Here is a 20,785-nt window from a genome sequence, read left to right on the forward strand (position 1 = left end):
CCCTTTCACGCACCTGCTATAGCCTATAAATTGATTGAGCAACTTCCATTTCTTTATTTATATAACTTCCTGATATTGTCAGCGATACCACGGGTTGGGTACTATATAACGATGGTGTAAACAGTGTTTGGGGACATCAATATTTTGCAGAGTGGTACATTTTGTATACAGAAAAATATCAATATATACAATGAAACAGAAGGGACACAAAAGCAAAGTCCAAACAAAATGACTTATATTGCCTCACTATGCACTTTTTCCCATTTCAGACTGACCAGTATCCTATCGGTGGCACTCAACCTCATGTATCAAACTCCTATTTTCCTATAGATTCTGAGCTTGCAAACAGGGTCCTCAGTTTGTTTGATTACTGTGTTTATTCCCAATCAGAAAATGCTGTGGAGCAGGCTGGCGTTATATAAATGAAAGATAATAATAAAGTACATATGGCCTATGCAGTGATTTACTTCCACTAGTGTGAATGATGCATTGACAAGCTCAGTAATCCAAGGGATTTGGGTAGCCAACTGAAACAGGATATCCTAATTGAATTGCAACAATGGACATGTTACAAGATATGAACTATGATATATCAGTGATCTATGAGTTTGTGATTCTCCTTTAACGTTATAATGCTGTTAATGTAAGTAAATACTGAAAACATCCAGGATCAGTAACACTGTAAGAAACACAGTGCTGGCAACTTGTAGAGCACAGGGAAGGGTCATATCTGTTCACAGTGCTGCACTCTCCATCTCCCCAGATGGGCTATCAGATTACCATTTGAGATAGAGCACTGTAATCCTATTACTTCTGAGCCTAATAAATCCAGAGCCTTGAGGTAGTGTAGATCAGTTTAGTCCCAGAGGAGAGCCGATGAGGGGGGTGAGCACAGAGCACCAGACATTACTGTGGCTGGATATGTGAAAACTGTTTGCATAGGGTAAGTGATGATACCAAGATCTCCATTGCAAAACAATGGTTTGTGATTTTAATGTAGCATTATGTCAACTCGATGGCATAAGCAAATAGCAGCTTTTTTGCCTTTCACAATAGCTCTGATCTGATCTACTTGTTTTTTTTTTGTTTGTTTTTTTGCAAAAATAGTGTCCCAAAATATAGCCTTATTCTGGTCATACAGGGGCTGGTCGTGTCATTTGACCAAAGCAACGTAACCAGTTCCCAATTTGTCCAGCTATGTGTGGGGCTAAATGGATCCACGACCGCTGTTTTCCAGTCAGGCTGTGCGTCTTGATCACACAAGAGCCGGATAAGAACACAAAGGCAAATAGTGGTCAACTATTGGTAGATTAATAGGCATGTCTGAAAATGATACATCAGTTTTAGTAGGAAAATTCTCAGGCCTCAAGCTCATTTTGGTGACAGTACCATAGCAGTTTGTCAATTAGCCGCTGATTTCATGGCATTTATGAATAGAGCTACAAATGTTGACCTTCATCCAGAGTTATTAAAGACAGACACATGACCTTTTGTCATGTATGCCCCTGCACCTTATAAAAGTTTCCTATCATTCATGTAAAGCATACTAGCACTCTGATAATCACAACATTAATGGGTAAACAGAGTATAGCTCAAATAGAGTTTTATAAAAAGGGATCATAGATCCTTATGGTGATTGCAATGGCCTTTGCGATCACCATAGGGATACGTGATTTCTGTTTGAGCTGCATTCTTTTCTGCTCAAAGTAATTTGGTCATAATACAGCTCAAGCAGATGGTCAACACAGGCTTGACTTCAACAGTTTATGTGGAGATTTACTATCTAGTCATGGTTTATCATTTTGTTTTTTCAGTTTCATTACCACGTACAGTTCATTATAGTATAAGTTATTTAACCTTTCTTACACTAATGTGCTGAATTTTACATAATTTTATTGGAAGGTTGTAAGATCACTATCAGTATGGGATCATCATCATCAGCTATTTATAAGCAGGGCCGTAACTAGAGCTGTGCGACAGGGGCGACCGCCCAGGGCGCAACGCTGAAGGGAGGCGCAATTTAGGAATATTTTAAGTTCATTTGGTTAAAATTGAGGGCTAGGGGGGCGGCATTTGTCTTTCTCGCCCCAGGCACTATAATTCTAAGCTACGGCTCTGTTTATAATGTATCACAAAACTCTGCAGCGCTGGACAATAGGTTATACATTAAAAAAAAATCATACTTAAAAACAGAACAAATACATATGCAAGTTGGATCAGTTCGCTTTTAAGATTAATGTTATGTTTCAGGTAAAGAAGGACCCTTTTTTTTACATTCCTCTACTCCTCTGTTTCTCAACCAAATGTAACCACTGTTGCCCATTATGACCAGTTTATAGGAAATGTATTGTCCATCCCACTCACCTTCCCAATACCTCACGCATTTGACATTCCCAGGCTTCTAATGTCTGGAAAATTCTCACAGTCCTGTCTTTTCAAAGGACATTCCACAAATCACATTATAAAACAATGTTTTTCTAATTTTACTGGTGATTTGTGCACCAGACCCCCTTACATAGTTTTACATAGATTGTTCTTCAGGGAATTGTCACTATCCTGTTGTTCAGTTATCTTGTTCTTTCTTCTGTATAATTTACTAATAAAACATACACACTTTTAGAAAGTAGCTCCTTTTAGAGTATTCTTGTCCTGTTCTCACCCCAACAAAACACAGCATGGTTTAATAATTCTCTAAGAAGTATTTCAATCATTGTTCAGTAGTAAACTTGGAAGTTTTAAACAGTTCTTTTTAATAGACATAGGATTAATAACACAGTATACATTGCGAATAATGGACTATGGTGCTATGTGCATAAACAAATTTTAACTCACAACAACCATTTAAAGATCTGCTTTTATTTCCCGCACTGTACTAGTTGTTGTGGGTTACAGCAAATGTGTGTACATAATGCACCATTCTTATTAAATAATTAACAGTGGCTCAAACCTGGAGTGACCAGATATAAAACCAAGTATCTGGTTGCTATAGGTTACAGAACATGTGCTGTCTGCACCACTTTCTGCTCCTTGTTAATGGCTTAATAGTTATCTCGGAAACAGAACACACACACACACAACTAACTATCCGTGTGCCTGGTGCTAGCTAAGAACAGGCTCTTCCCCCACACAGGTAATAGGGATATGTTTATTGATGTGTGTTATTTTCTGTGCTTGCACCTTTGAACCCCTTATATAAATGAATCGCTAAATATTACCTCTGTGCAGCCTATAAAAATTTTTTTTATTCATTTTAGTGGCTGTAGTTGAAAATAATTGTAAGACACGATTACATAGCATTTATTTACTTAGATACACCATGTGTGCACAGCCAGTGCCAATTATCTTTTTACTGAACATTCAGATCATATGGTTGGAATGACTGAAATGCGACTGGAATACTGCAAAGAAGAGAGGATCTGTAGAAAGTAGTTTCAAATGAATTAAGACAAATAAAACCAAACCATTACTAGTATTTATATAGCGTCAATCACATTATGCAGCACTGTACAGAGAATGTCTAATCAATCAAATCAGTCCCTGCCCTATTGGAGCTTACATTATAAATTCTCTATACCACACATTAGGGACAATTTTGACAGAAACCAGGTTAGTACCTACCAGAACGTCTTTGGACTGTGAGAGGTACCTAGAGGAAACCCATACAAACTCTACCCAGATGGGGCCCTGGTTGGAATTGAACCCATGACTGCAGTGATGTGAGGCAACACTGCTAACCACTGTGCCACCATGCTCCCTAACTCATGAATGATAATTTCTTATTAAAGTAAGACTATGCATGAACCCAGTATAACTATATATAATTATAACTATAATATATAGATATATAAAACTATCAATTGCTATAAAGGAAGAATGATTAGGGCTGATTGGTTACAGATATAAACAATCTAAGTAGATAAACAAAATGTAGTAAAGCCACCATATATATAGGCCATGATTAAACATCTATTATTATTTTGTCTGCTAGAAGCAGAAAACATATGACTCGGTTATATATTATAACCGTCTTATACATGTGTCCCATATGCAGACACATTATTCCCACGTAGTAAAATGAAATATATCAGATGATGACAGTTAAAGCAGGTACACAGGACTATCTGTGCACAGTACTTCTGTATAGACAGATCTGTAAGAGTTATGGATTTGTGTCACTATAAGCTGCTTGAGGTGAAACCATTTTGCTGCCTCAGCAGAGCTTCCATCTAATCCTGTAACATCATATGCAGTCAGTCATTGTGCCGGTGCTCAAGTTCTCACTAAAGTAGAACTGACGGTATATAATTGCCATATAGCAATTTAATATTTTTCACCAATTTTAAATATGCGGTCGGAAACGTGGAATGAAAATATAACAAAAGGTTAATATCGTGCAATTGAGGCTTTGAAATTTTCTGGTAGCCTTACAGTAAAATCTCTGAAATTCTCTACGAATATGTGGTCACCAATGTAACTGTTGTGCTACAGAAACTAATCTTCAAGTAGGTACAAGGACAAAGCAGCTACAAATAGCAATCATGGCCAAATTACAAGTCAAGACGATAAGTGTTCAGTAATATAAACTGCACAAGTGGCAGATTACACATAAGAGCGCTTGAATGGTGGGATGCAGCGCTATATATTTGTTGTGTAATTATGTTTAAGGGGTGTGACATTAGTGAATATGTGCTACCATGTCCAGAATAGAGAAAAGTATGTATTGGGTGGGGAGAAGAGAGAAAGTCAGTAGAGTTGTTTAGTTGTAATGATTCTATTTTCAACCCAGGGGGACTATGATGAGCACACCGAGTGTGAAAATAGTGTATAACAGCACCTCCTTTCAGGGAGTTACCTTACAGATTCATCTCCATATTGGTGAAAACAGATTAATATATTGATGGTGGATAGCGCTAGACTGAAGAAACAAATGTCCGGCACTACCATAAGGTGAAACTAGACTTCCTAACGGATAGGAGGTGCCTACAGCACTCTATGAGTGGCATAATGTCACTCATTCAGTGTTTTGAATGCCCATGTGATGCCCCCACATGGAGCTCTGCCCACCGAAGCAGCTGGAAGCTTTTACTTTCTACTCCATGTCTGTGATTGGCTGAGAGTATGGTGCTTAGCTGTGATGTCACAGACAAGCGATACACTCCCACTGAGGAGCAGAGGATGACGCCCCCGCCTTCCACCTGCTAAAGTAAAGAGCAGTGGGGGTGGAGGACCGGCACTGGTCACATAGACCAACTGTTTGCTTTAACAGAAGAAACAGAAATAACAATTGCACTTACAATTTTTTGCCAGAGATCATACAAGCTGTGGACAATTAGCGACTGTCCTACCATAGATCAGGTTAACCAGATCAAGACGTTGGTCAGAAAGGAGTAATGGGAACAGTAGTAAGTTATAATAATTTCAGTCTGGGGAATACTCAGGGCTGAGAGCTTTAAAGGACCTATATATTTTTTTTCACACATCCTTAGTGTTGCAGGTATGTACTAGTAATTGCAGCAAGGTTGCAAAAGATTAAATATTCTGAAGTTCTGGAATATCATCATCATCATTTTGTATCCATAAGGAGCCACGGTGCCATACAATCATCTTACAGATAACACATACATGGATGGTCATGAGCTAGCAAATATAGCTAGCACAGACAGAGGTACGATTTCATGCGTATGAGAAAGCAGACAGCGGAGCAGTCAGCTTCAGACATGACAACAGTGTCGTACAAGGGAGGGAGACATGAGACAAAGGATGAAGAGAAGCCTGCCCGTGCGATCTTACATTCTAGAGGAGTTATGTAATCTGCAACAACATGTCTTATACTGCCCATACACTTAGAAAGAGTCTGCTGTTTGGTGCTCAAGCTCAATAATGCAGTGATCTAATGTCATACACAGTTGAGATCATCGTAATTGGCCAACCAGATGTTCTACAGGTCAAGATCAACATTTGACCTATCTCAAGGTTGCAGTCATCTTGAGTCCACAGAACGAGACAGTTTAGTTAGAGCCAACAAATTGGCTATGCATGTACAACAAAATAGTGGCCTCACTCCAGATTTGGCCACTAAATTACATCCACTTCTTTCCAATTTGGTCTTAAATATTTCCAGCCCTACCCCAATAGAGATGAGACTGTTTAGCAGATGAGTGAAGTTCCAATCTTCGAGTCTGCTTTTGCTCCATCATTCTACTAAATGGCATTGTGTTCTCTTTTGAAAATTTGTATGTCGCAAAATTTATGGTCTCCAACAATGCTCAGTTCGTCATGTTGCGTGGTCTGTCCGGCGTATAGTGATGAGCAACATTTTTGTACTTGAGAGATAATGTTGAATCCTTAGGTATTTGTAGGAGTACATCCTTGTTCAGGCCAGCATTTTAAGTTACTATCTGGAATATCTAGTTAAAAAGAATCAAGTGAAGGTATAGAAGCTAAAGAGTTTGGCATTAAAGCAAAAGTTTCTCCATATTAGGAATGCTACTGCTTTAGTCATTAAGAGCTGTGCCATTGGTAGTGGAATGTTTTTTGTTTATAGTTAATGTATAATTACATGCTTGCTCTATAGATCAGTGTTTTGTAACTCCAGTCCTCATGCACCCCCAACAACTCATGTTTTGAGGATTTCTGTCTTTGGAAACAGGTAGGATAATTACTGTCCCAGCAAAGTAGACTATGTCATCTGTGCATGATTAACGAAATCCTGAAAACATGAGCTGTTGGGGAGCGTGAGGATTGGAGTTAAGAAACACTGCTATAGGTGAACAAACAGCCATCTCCCAATTCTAGATTTTTTTTCAGGAAATTGTTGACAGACACAAGTATTTTCAATGAAGAAATGTTAATGCCATTTTACCTGCATGAAACAAACAAATGTCTAGTACAAGTAACGTATTTGTGGTTCCATTATGTGAGGTGCCAGTGTGTAATATTGTATATTATAAGATATGATGTATTCCATATTGTGCAATATTATGAATATTATTGATGATGTACTCCCTACTGTGAATTATTATGAATATTAGAAGTCACTTTCTAATTCTGTGCCCTGTGAAAAAAAATATTTAGCCCATGCCCCCTCCAGAATGGATACTGGCCAGTACACCCATTCATTGATGTGTGCACCTGTTCACCACCATTCTGCTGGGCACAGCAGCAGTGAGCAGGATATACCTGCCAACATACCGGCAGACAGGAATTAGAACTATCCTACCTAAATCTCAACAGTTGGGAGATATGGAAGCATAATTGAATGTTATATTACATTTTGTTTTCACTCTAATCTTCTAGAACATCCAGGGGAGCAGAGAGCATGGTGGTGGCATGGGTATAAGTGTACCCGGGTCAAGGCCTCCCTGTGGGCCTGGTTGTAGAGATTAGGTGGTGGGGATGGGGCTCCATGAGAGCAGAATTGTGGGTGGAGGATAAATGATACATGGAGCAATAGCTACCTATTGGTCAATGTAGTCATGCCCCCTGTGCTGCGTGTACAACACTCAGGGCCGGTGCTAGGGTTCTCAAGATAGGGCTTTCAAGATACCGCCCCCCCCACCCCCCACCCCTCGCGAACACACCAAATACCTGCCTCACAGACACTTACCTACTCAACTGTGTGCATTTGTGTTTAAAAAAAAAAGAAAATTAGCCTCTTACCTTCTCCAGCGGTCCAGATGCCGTGATGTTTGATGCAGAACAATGTCCAGACTTCACTGCAGACACAGAATTTCTAGAGGGGAGGTATCCAGGTGTTAGATTTCGGAACACCTGCATCACACCACTGCACCCCCCTCTGAATCACACCACTGCACCCCCCTCTGAATCACACCACTGGACCCCCCTCTGCATCACTTGCAAACTATGGTGTAGAAATTGTACCCCATAGATTGCAAGTCAAATATAGAGCATGAGGTGCCAATCAAATAGTCGTTTTCTCCACCATAGTTTGAAAATCAAATATAGAGCATGAGGTGGCAAATAGACATTTTTATGTTGTAGAAAAATTACTATTTGCCACCTCATGCTCTATATTTGACTTGCAAAGTATGGGGGAGAAAATGACTTTTATTGGCACCTTACGCTCTATTTTTGACTTGCAGCAAGTCAAATATAGAGCATGAGGTGGCAATAAAATAATAATACCTTGCAAATGAAATATAGAGTATGACGTGGCAATAGTGATTTTTATACCATAGAAAAATGACCATTTGCCACGTCATACTCTATATTTCATTTGCAAGATATTTGGGAGAGAAATTACTATTATTTACCACCTCATGCTGTATCTTTGATTTAAAAACTATGGTGGACACAATGATTATTTTATTGGCACCTCATGCTCTATATTTGACTTGCAGCAAGTCAAATATAGAGCATAAGGTGCCAATAAAATAATTATTTTATCCACCATAGTGTTTAAATCAAATATAGAGCATGAAGTGCCAAATAATAGTCATTTTTCCACCGCATAGTTTGCAAATCAAATATAGAGTATGACGTGGCAAATGGTCATTTTTATACCATTGAAAAATTACTATTTGCCACCTCGTGCTCTATATTTGATTTTCAAGCTATGTGGGAGAAAAATTACTATTATTTGGTACTTCATGCTCTATCTTTGATTTAAAAACTATGGTGGATAAAATAATTATTTTATTGGCACGTCATGCTCTATTATTGACTTGCAGCAAGTCAAATATAGGTCATGAGGTGCAATAAAATAATTATTTTATCCACCATAGTTTTTAAATCTAAAATAGAGCATAAAGTGCTAAATAATAATGAAATCCCACCCCCAACATTTTTTTTCCCTCCACACTTTAGGATTTTACCTTTGGGTACCCCTTTTTTTTAAAAAAAAAAATTAATAATAAAAAAAAATACAAATTAAATATACTCACTGTTTTTGAGGCTGGTCAGCAGATGCAGGGAGGATCTCCTTTAATGGCTCAGCAGAGCGGTGATTGCTGGGAGAGGAGGGGAGGGGAGGAGGGTGTTGGGTAGAAACTTTATTCACACTGTCTGTCACCGACAGACAGTGTGAACCTGCAGACAGGCGCCGCCAGACGTCAGTGATCATGTGTGAGATGCGCTGGGCATCTGAAGAGGACTGAAGAGGACCGCGGACAGTTAAAAAACAGCACACCGCCGCCGCTGCTATTCTCTCCCAAGCCGCTGACTAGATTTTAAAATCTAGTCAGCGGCGCCCTGCAGGTCCCGGCGCCCTAGGCAACTGCCTAAGGTTGCCTAATGGGAGCGCCGGGCCTGACAACACTGGCTTTTGCAAAGACAGCACTCACAGACTTAGGGGGCAGCGATAAGTGGACTTACTGGGGCCCGGGAATCCTCTCAGCTTTTTTGTACACTGCACAGCACCAACCTTTTGTACACTGACACGGAAACAGAAGACGGTCAATCATCAGTGGTATTGAAAGCTCTGTAATTTAAGTAGGCAATAATTTGTCTTTCGTTCATCTTACTTTCATTATTCTACATGCAGTTTGCCTTTTATGACTCTCCATATCCTAACTTATTTTATGTAAATCACACAATAATCAGTTGCTTTTAGATGTGAGCAATTTTCCTAATGCAGATTTAGGCTGTTCACCTAGTTTATATGTCGGTTATTCTAAGTAGAATAAGCAGAAAATAAAATTAGAGTATACTTAAAATGGTGTCAAGTCCATATAAGAACACTTTTATCTCCAGTTTAGCTTTATAAAGAAAAACATCACATGCAAATTAGCAAAAGTGAGCGCTCAAAACAGCTACTCCAAAGTGGAAATGATGCTGTCATTAGTCTCAAAACAGCTTTTTACTACATTTTTCCATATTGTAAAGTTTTCCTTGTTGTGATTTATTTTTTTTACAGTTTTTGTTACTTAATAAAACCCTTTAAACAATTTTATATGCCTCAAAAATGACAAAAAAAAGTATTAACTTCAAATATTATTTTTAATTATTTTTTACTTCAAAAACCTCTATTTAAACAATAGTTTGCCTCAAATTACTTTAGAATAGCTTTTTAACTAAAAAAAAATCCAGACACAATTGAAGTAACATTTTACTGTACCAATGAGTTTGTTTACATGCATCCTTGCACACAATGATTCTATTAAGTTCCATTTAAAGATCTTTTCAGAAACAATATTTGCATTGAACAATTTGTACCTACACAGAGCAATCTAAACCTGATATTCTTGAAAGTGGTGAACATTTTTTGTTTACCACTTTAAATCATACTTGCCAACTCTCCCTGATTGTCAGGGAGACTCCCTGAAATAGGGGTGATCTCCTTCACTCCCTGAAGAGTCTGGCTTTCCAGACTCTGAACCAGTACAATACGTGGTTGGCTTCGCCAGGGATGGGCTGGAGCGGTGGGCAGGGGGGCAGTGGGCACCCGGGCCGCTCAGTCTAGCGGCTGTTCGGGCCGGCTGCCTCCCCCCATCCCCTGCCGTGGATGCAAAAATAATTTTTTTATATTACAGGCGGCCGCGGTGATGCGGCTGCGTCAGCGTACAGGTGGCCGCATCACATGACACGCGATGCGGCCGCCTGTGCGCCCCCCGGGCTGATGCCTCCCAGCCCACGCCTGGGCTTTGCCATCTGTGGCATGATGACACTGTTCAGAAATTGTGTCCTATGTACATGTGTTGATGCCTATGGAGGTGGCCATCTTCATGGAGACCAAGAATTAATCAAAAACACTATGACTTTAGTAATGAAGTCAGAAATGTAAAAGACACTTCACTTCAGTCTCTAGAGATTCATTAGCTGCTTTTTTTTTAACCCATAGTTGACTACTCTCCGGGAATGTCTGGGAGACTCCCGCATTTCTGGGAGACCTCCCGGTTCTCGCCCCTGCAGTAGATAAGTGGCTGGGGCTTAATGACACAAATATCGCGTCATCTTAGCCCCCTGTTGTAATTGGCCACAATTGTGACAATCGTTTAGGGGGCGGGCCAAAATTATGTGATTCGTCAAGCCCCTCCCCCACACTCCCACCTCCCCCGGGATCTCCCTGAAGCCAACGAGGAAAAGTTGGCAAGTATGCTTTAAATGGCTGCAAAAAGGGTGTGTGCGCAGGTCATCCAGCTTACGCTTACCTCCAAACAACAGCTTTAATTAGAGCCTCAGTGATTTTCGTTCAACCATCTGTGGTCAAGCATGAATATCCTTAATTTCTGGACTGTTAAGTGGGTTTAGGGACTGTATTAACGGCTGCTTTATCTATTAATGCAATCCTTATGTCAGAATATGTGGAATATTTACTGAAATTGTCTCATAGATTAATGTACCAATGCCTAATTTAGAAGAGTATGAAAACACTCCTGTGGGGTACTTGAGCAGACGATTGAGAGATTCTGGCATATGATGAAATTTCTATTACACAGCGAGTAAAGTCTGTATTTGCACAGCTAGTACATGAAAATACAGTATATAAAAAGCTGTTTATTACTGAGATGAATTATATATAAATATATATATATATATATATATATATATATATATATATATATATATAATATATACACACACACACACACACACACACAGGTGTGTTGAAGGCATTTTCTTCAAACGTCAATTTTATTAAAGACAAAACCCGATGGGCTTTGTCTTTAATAAAAGTGCCGTTTTAAAAAATGCCTTCAAAGTGCCAGGAATCGGCGGTTCTACAGAATCACTGCGTAGTAAATATACCCCCTAGTTTTCTTCATGTTATATGTAATTACCATATATTCTTATTCACTCAACTTCAGAACTTAACATTTAATGAAAAGAGTATTTAAAATATCAAAAAAGAGGACAGACTATGTTGTGTGTAACCTGCATAGATGCATGGTCTCAGTAAAATACTGGCAACTATACTAAATAAGTCCACCATGCTCTGTTTCACTCCTCTGCAGTTGTTGTCGTATCAGGGGAGGTGCTTCTATAACACAGCAGGCGCAGACTGAGTGACAGCATGGCAGACTTGTGTTGCAGAAATACTCATTTTGGATTTGTTTATTTAAAGACAGGGCCAATGCACTCATTTAGACGGGTCCTTAGTGAATCCCCCTTCAAGGCCCCCCTTTGGAATCGACGCTGCTTCTTACCTTGGCAGCCTACCTTACCTCCTCGGCTTCTCAGACTGGCAATGTGGAGTTTGGCTGTTGCTTCGAAGCCAAGCACCACACTGAGGTTTTAAAAGGTTGACAAGTATGGTAAATGTATTACAGATTATTTATACATAAATAATGCTACAATAAAAAGGTAATTGTAGTTCCTCAGAAATGTGTGGAGTTTGGTCTCATATTAATCCATATTTTACCTACTGAAATCCAGTGTCAACAGAGTAACAATTGCACATAGAAATCGCAACTTATGAATGGTATGAGATTAATACTCAAAAGAACTTTGTTTATGGGTCAGTTTATACTGTTTTTCTGGCTTTAAGACATGTAGGCAATAGTTGGAGTAAGTTGCCCTCACCTTTGGAGAGAGATCAAATGAACTGACCTATGACCAGCAGTGTACTGGAACATCGTAAACCCTGGACCAAGACCTCTCTTAGGGCTAGATTTACTAAGCTGTGGGTTTGAAAAAGTGGGAATGTTGCCTATAGCAACCAATCAGATTCTAGCTTTCATTTATTTAGTACCTTCTACAAAATGACAGGTAGAACCTGATTGGTTGCTATAGGCAACATCCCCACTTTTTCAAACCCGCAGCTTACTAAATCTAGCCCTTAGTGTTATCTGTGTATATTTGTGACATCATCACTGTTTATGTTAACTCTATACGCAAGCCCCTGGCCCAGTATTAAATCTCTTTGACTCTAGACTTCAAAACTGAAGCTGAACCTGGATCCAGGGGCGCATGCGTAATAAGTTTGGCTATACTTTCCTATATTTGGTTATATCTTTTTATGCATCATCATGGTTTGCTGTAATTCTGCTATCTTTTGCTATTAAACTTCTTTGTGCGTGGTAACCACAATAATCGCATTGGATAAAATTCCAAACCTATTTTTTTTAAAACCCCAGGTAATACCGCTTTCATACTGTCGCCCCGGCAATATCCCGGATTTTTCAAGCCGGGTTTTTGCCGGGGCTCGGAGCATCCCAGCTCAGAAACACCATTCACATACTGCACCTCGGATCCGGGAATTTCCCGGGTTGACCCCATTCATACTGCACAAGTCTGTGCCCTGGCAATTTGTGGGAGTCATCACCAGAGCAGTTTTCATTGGCTGAAAAATTTCTCCATTTCTCCTAAACTCCTTCTCCTTCTCCTTCTCTCCACGGGCTCATCCTCCAGAGACAGGCAGACAGCCAATCAGCTTGTTTTCTGTGCAACCCGGGTTGAAAAACCCGGGTTTCACCATTCATAGTGCAGGCAACCCGGGTCCGACTCGGGAATTACCCCTCGATAAATCCCGGGTTGAAGACCCGGGTTTTTAGACCCGGGATTTTTGACTTGTACCATTCATACTGCACCAAGACCCGGGTCGTTTGAGCTCGCCCCGGCAAAAACCCGGGATTTTGGTGCAGTATGAATGGGGTATAAATGTTAATGTATGTGAGCTGCTGAAGGGGATAGGCCTGTTGCAAAGCCAGAAAAGGGTCCTGGGGTTTGTGGTTGGAGAGAGAGAACGGGCTCCATCCATTAGACCCATGGACTGGGTCTTCCAAGTTACCAGTGATCCTGCTGGTAATCAGGAGTTACACCTGAGTGGTGCTAGTAAAAGGCTGTCAGTCTCTCACTGCCTGAGAACAGGGGAGAGAGAGAGAAAGAAAGAGAGAGAGAGAGAGAGAGAGAGAGAGAGAGAGAGAGAGAGAGAGAGCCTGATTTCTTGTAGGTTACTATAGTTGTGTGAAATCTCTTGGCTGCTATAAACACCATCTACCGCAGGAGATGGTATCAAGCCCCCCTACCCAGTCGATATATATATTATACATATACATACATACATAACAAACACAAGGCCCCACCTAAAACACTGTTGTTTTGTTGTTATTTAATGGTTTTGGAGTATAGTTCTGTATGGATAACATATACACTCACTTCCAAAAATTACTGTTTGACTTCTACATAGCATATACACTGATTATATTCTGCTTAGTCCTTTGTCCTGTTTGTTGCAGTGTGTGCTAAGCGTTGATTTATGATAATTAGTATCTAAAAGTCTGTCTAGGTGTGTGCACACGTCTGTAAATACAATGACGGTATGAATGTCTCTGGGGCCATTTGCAATATTTCGAGTTTTGTACATATTTGCAAAGAACAGAATACATAACAGCTCTGTTTTGATAAAAAAGTATTGGTGTGGCGGATGATATGTGTAGTTTAGTAGCGTGAAACCCAAAGATGTAAATGTAAATTAAAGGAACATATGTACATCTGACTGTACATAGCAAAACAACACAAACACAATTTGGTATGCATATGAAAGAATATATGACAAAGATATGTATAAAAAAATGGAGGGACGCATTGGAGGGAACGAGTAATTAAGGTCCAAAAGAGCAGCCTTTAATTTTGAATATAAAGTTTGCATGGGAGGATTAAAAAAAATCAACATGTTCCATCCATGTTCACTGGGACAGTAATATGATAAATGTTTCATTGTAACATTTTATAACAAGCGCATATTCTGAGATTAATACAATTGTCCTCCAAAATAAATTTTGTAATAGACTTACCAATGATGTGCTTTTGGGGTGGTTGGACTCCTGAGGGGGAATTATAATCCTTTATGGACAATATTAATATAAGTATGCAGTTCACACGATACTTCAGTGCTGATAGGGTTTGTGGATCTTTTGATATAGGTATATAATTATAGGTAAACTATGAAAGGGTTCAGGCAACCAACCTCTCCTATTTCACTTCTATCATAGTAAGAAGTCTATACCCTATAGGCAATGTTTAAGGCTCCTGAGATATTATTAGCTCTTAGTGATTTTGTAATCTGGGTAATTACCTAAAAGTTTTTAGGTAATTTTAGGTCATTAGCATTTTTAAGACTCCTGAGATATAATCAACTCTTACTGATTTTGTAGTCAGGGTAATTACCTAAAAGTTTGTCTAGAAATTATACATGTGATAGAGAGCAAGAAGCCTTTACTGTGCATTGAATTCTGCCCATAAATGTTTACTCCGTGATAAGACAAGGGGGAGGTGTGGGGCTGTAGTTAATGATTTTTTTGTGCTGACCTTTGAATTTTTCCCAATGACAGATAAAATTAAGAGTATAAATCAAGGTGATGGAGGAGGTAAGCAGCTTAATATATTATTGAGATGTGAATCTTCTTGATATCTGTTACTTCAGAAAATAAATTCCATTAATATTATGTATGTCTATTTGCTGTTTGTGTTGTTAGTGGTTGTGTATTATATTGTATGTCATGTTATTTAAGGGTGAGGGTGGGTAAACATTATGACTCCCACTTGCCTTGACAATTCACTATCAGAAAAATCACAGGGCTTCTTTAATTAATTCAAAAAGTAGGAAATACACTATATGGACAAAAGTATTTGGGCGCTTGACCATTACAGCAACAGGGACTGTAATGACATTGTATTCAAATACATGTAGTTTAATAGTTTAATAGGAGTTGGTCCCTCATTTGCAGTGATAACAACTTCCTTTCTTCTTGGAAGGCTTTCCACAAGATGTTGGAGTGTTTCTGTGGGAATTCATTCTGTAGAGTATATATAAGATCAGGCACTGATGTTGGATAAGAAAGCCTGGCTCACAATCTCAGTTCCAGTTCACCCCAAAGGTGTTCAATGGGGTTGAGGTCAGGGCTCTGTGCGGGCCAGTCAAGTTCTTCCACACCTATCTCATCAAACCATGTCTTTGTAGTCCTTGCTTTGTGCACAGTCATATTGAAATAGAAAAGGGCCTTCCCCATACTGTTGGCCTAAAGTTCGAAGCACAGCTTTGTGCAAATTGACTTGATATGCTGAAGCATTAAGATTGCCCTTCACTGGAGATAAGGGGCTTAGCCCAAACCCAGAAAAACAGCCCCATACCATTATCCCTTCTCCACCAAAATTCACAGTTGGCATAATGCAGTCAAGCAAGCAATGTCCTGCCAGCATCCGCCAATCCCAGACTCGCCCTTCTGACTGTCAAACATAAAAGAGTGGTTCATCACTCTACAGAACACATTTCCACTGCTCCACAGTCCATTGTCGGTGTACTTTACACCTCTCCAGTTGATGCTTTGGTCTTGGTGATGTGAGGCTCCCCGCCACACATTTTTTGTGCTTACATTAATGCCAGTGGAAGTTTGGAACTCTGCAGCTATGGAATCAGCAGAGCTTTGGTGACTTTTCTGCACCATACGCCTTAGCAGTGGTTGACCCCACTCTGTGACTTTACGTGATCTTCCGCTTCATGGCTATGTTGCTGTTGTTCCTAAATGCTTCCACTTTCTAATAATATCACTTACAGTTGACCATAGAACATCCAGCAGGGATGAAATTTCATGAATCGCCTTATTACAGAGGTGGTATCCTATCACAGTACCACGCTTGAAGTCACTGAGCTCTTCCTTTTGTATAACAAATGTTTGCAAATGGAGACTGCATGGCTAGGTGCTTGATTTTCTAGGAACGAGTCTGATTAAAAAACCTCAATTCAATTATTAAAATGTGTGGCCAATTGGTCTGTCCTGTTATGCATTCGGACACCCCTGCACCAACTGGGATGAAATCAATGTGAGGTGGTACAGTTGGATTCTGGCCTGGTTTTAGCTTGGTTAGGAGCCTGTTCTGGACCTTCCATCGGATGGATTTGGATGACCTTTAATAATATAGAAACAAAACGACACTCAGCAGCCACCTCATGGGTGTGTTGGAAGAGCTGCTAATTATTTTTAAACAGTTGACAGTTACATCCAACTCATACTAGCTGAAGTACCCGCTGCTGCCCTGGTCTAAATCTTCAAGTTATTTGTGTGTATATATACATATATATATATATATATATATATATATATATATATATATATATTATAAATTCGTTCCTTGCACAGCTCTCAAGGAAAAGCTGCCAAATTTTACATAGATTACATTTTTGATACTAAGTAACTATTAAAAAAATTATTTGACTGCTGGGATGAAACCTTGTCCTAACAAGACATAATGACAACAAAACAACAAATCTTATTTTCTAAATAGCATTTTTGGTCTTTTTTCCAAATAATTTACTAATATATAAGACCTTCGCAACACCAGGTGACCCTGCTAGTTATAGATTATAAATAAAAATAGAAAAATTCTTTATTTTTACTTCGAAAAGTGTTAAAATCCGTTTCCATCCCCATGAGGGCATGTCTCCCTCTTGCAAATAGATTGGTTTTCAACTCAGTGCTTTTAAGGCGGCAATGGGTGGACCCGTTGCCTCTGTAATGTATTCTGGTGCCCGGTCCACCCATTTCCGCCTTAAAAGCGCCAATCAAACTGTCAGCAGTGTGAATGACGTGCTTACCAGTCGCTGCCTTTTGTTCGCAATTTAGAGGTGGCGGGTATAAGAGCTGTCGGAGATGCTGTAAATCTAAATTATGGTATGTAGATATATTCTCACGGTCGCACTGATGTTAATCGTTATTTTCATGTTGGGGTCTTTATTGTCGGTGTTACTGTCATTGTGAAAGTGATCTTATTTATTCTATAGGAGTTATTTATTAACAAACACAATTTGCAGTAACTTATATCCTCCTAACTGTCCAGATTTAGGCAGGACTGTTCCAATTGAGGGCTTTGTCCCACCTTCCGGATCAGGAGAGCTTTGTCCCATGGGTCAGTAAGTTTGGAGGTATCTCTAATTCAATGCTCCTCTGCGGCTGTAAGGTGGGGCACTTCAAAAGTGCTAGGCGCATGTTCTGACACTGCCAGACGAGACGTGGCTACACTCCTATCCTGATTCCCGGTACTCCAAAGTTGGGAGATACGAATCAGACATTTGATCTCATTATCAATTATTTGCTAGTGGACAGCCCTGTGTATGTTCCTAGATCTGCAGGTTCTTTATAACCATTCAGAATATACTTCTGACTGGTACAACAATTTGTAGATGTTTTTGTTCACTAAACCTTTTGCAGAACATTTTCCTGTTGGCACATACAACAAAAAGTACATACAGATAAGAACAATGGGTACAGATAAGCAGAATAATAAATGCATGGATGCAAATAATAGAAAAAAAATCACTTGGCATGCAAACACAATTCAGCATCAAACAAAATAGGACAGAGATGAAGATGGATGGGCAGACATGAGACATATGGTAGAGACCCTGCCTGTAACAGCTTACATTCCAAAGGGAGAGGGCAAGGAGAGCCAAAAGGAACTAATGGAAACATAGTGGGGATCACTATGGCATGGAGGTCTGCAAGATACTGAGACCATGATGGTGCAGGGGCCTAGGTGGTCCTGGATGGACAAATATAGACCATATCATATTTAAGAAGCAAATATTTACATTTTGAATATATAATATAGTTTAGTTGAACTCCAATCCTATAGAAAATCTGTTCCTGCCCATTCTCATTACATGGACCAGTGCATACCTATACATTAGAAGCATTTGCTTAATTTTCTTGTAACATGCTTATCAGTTACATGATTTTCAGAAGTCTCAGTACTGTGTCTAATGTTTCAAAATCACTGAATTGTGTTTAAGGGGCAATTTCCAAGACCAATTTTACAAGGATAGGTGCTTGGTGTCACAAGGTGGTATTTGCTGCAAGTCAACATTATTCATCTTTTGTAAAAAGTAGATTATAGTCTCTAGTTTATGCTTCTTTAAGGTCTGATGTGCAAATCATATGGTCAAACTTGTCCTTTGGCTTCTAAATGTGTCTGTTTGGCTCCAACATTTATAATGGAATTTATTGTGCATATTATTACACATTTTATTACATTGTGATTTCTGTAGCTGTGTATGGTAAACTGTGTTTTATGATCATTTCTATTGAAGTGTCTGGCGAAATGTGTGAGAGTACACGTTACTAATGCTTATCACGCACATTGAGATATTGCAGTCAAAAATAAGAGAACTGACCTGTTACTGCAGATCGTGCCTTAGGAAAAGGAGTGTAGTGCATGTTGGTAAAATCACTTTTATCGTATGCGGTCATCTTCCATCAGTCATGCCAGAAGTGACCTGGGCCTTCGGTTTTGAGGTGCAGATCTCGTCCAGCTTGGCCAAATAGGGCAGCAGGATTGGCCCGTATGTAAGCCAAGTGCAAGGACACATAATTGTAAAACTATCAGAGCAGGAGGTAGAAATGTCACATGATACTTTCAAAATACGTCTCCTAAACATTGCCCTGTAATATCTCATGCATTAACACTTTGGGACAGTGTAAACAATCTACATAAATTAGCTCCATCTCCAGACCCATTGTCCCATTGTTTGAAAACCCAAGGTTCCCTCCATGTTGCAGTCCAGCATTCTTCAAGCGGTGGACAGCTAGTGGTATTAGCTATATGCCCACTTCTGTCCTTCTATTCGGTTGCCACTCCACCCTCCCCTATCCATTTGGAACTGTTTTTCTCTTGTTTGCATTTGTTATACACCAGAAATGGATCAGCAAATGTTGTAGCCATCTTCTTTAGATGCTATTAATATTTTTGTGATGTGTATAAATTTTATCTCCTATTTGTATTCAACGGACACGCTACACTGTGTAAAATTCTACCTCATTTTGTCAATTTTAGATCTCAACTAAATAAAGCCTTTAAAAAAATACATCTCTTAAAAGCAACTAACAGCAGCTTGAGACATGTTTAGTACTCAGAGTCTGCAACACTTATATCAGTACATCATTGTAGTTGTCGGTTTTGTGTCCCACTATGGGGGGGGGTTATCTTCCTGGACTTTCTCTTGTTTGGCCTCTTCCAGTCTTTTCACTCTCGGTATGCATCACATTCTCATAATTGCCTCTTGCGTCCTTGGGTTAAGAGGATCAGATTTGAGCCGAGTTAATACCCAGGTCAGCACAGATTACAGTCTCCGAGAGAAACTACACAGTAAAAATGGGTCATTAAATGAAGTTGCAGGAAGGAAAATAATTACAAATATTATATTATATAATATCTAAACACCGTTATGTTACTTGTAGGACCAAAGTAATTAAATGCCTATATGATCATTTAAAGTATGTATAATAGAATACAAATAAAATAGTCCTCCCTTTGGCAATAAGTATCTGTCTCACTAGCACGGTCACCTTTTACCTCCACTTAATGTTAGTATTTCAGCCGTCTGTGAATGCAACACAGCTATGGGTTTAATCCATTCATCCCTTTGAAAAAATAACTTCTCAAAGTAGACAGGTTTTTAAGGAATGGGATGATGGAACAAGAATACCAAGAGATGTACATACTGCATTCTTGATTCATCATGTTTATGTAAAAAAAAATATGTACATTGGGCTTCTGTTTTTGTAGAGACGATTCCAAAGCGTGGCTGTTAGCAGAGGGTTGAATGCAGAGTTTAATAGACAGATGCTTAGCAGTTGTGTAAAGCTCTTACAATAATGCAGTCCAGACTAGGGGAATTTATGAAATCTGCTCCATACCTAACTGTGAAGAATGTGTGATGTTACCCACAGCAACCAATCAGATGCTAAAAGTATTTTTTCTAGTACAGTTTAGAAAATGATCCACACATTTGTTTGGTTGTTATGGGCAGTGCTACATTTTCTTCACAGTTCCCTATGGAACAGTTTTCATATGTAACTCATTCTCATTTTCCACACTTATGGCTAAGAACATA

General features: G+C 39.3%; 1 protein-coding gene across 1 annotated transcript in view; it reads left to right on the forward strand.

Annotated features, from left to right (window-relative positions):
• The first annotated feature begins 834 nt into the window (after positions 1-834).
• PDE6G (phosphodiesterase 6G) overlaps positions 835-20,785 on the forward strand; it is a 32,608-nt gene continuing 12,657 nt past the window's right edge. Inside the window, exon 1 of the mRNA XM_075216875.1 lies at positions 835-943. The gene's annotated coding sequence lies outside the window, so the exon portion shown is untranslated. The remainder of the gene's footprint in view (positions 944-20,785) is intronic.

Source organism: Mixophyes fleayi, chromosome 6 (assembly GCF_038048845.1).
Source record: "Mixophyes fleayi isolate aMixFle1 chromosome 6, aMixFle1.hap1, whole genome shotgun sequence".
NCBI classification, from domain to species: domain Eukaryota; kingdom Metazoa; phylum Chordata; class Amphibia; order Anura; family Limnodynastidae; genus Mixophyes; species Mixophyes fleayi.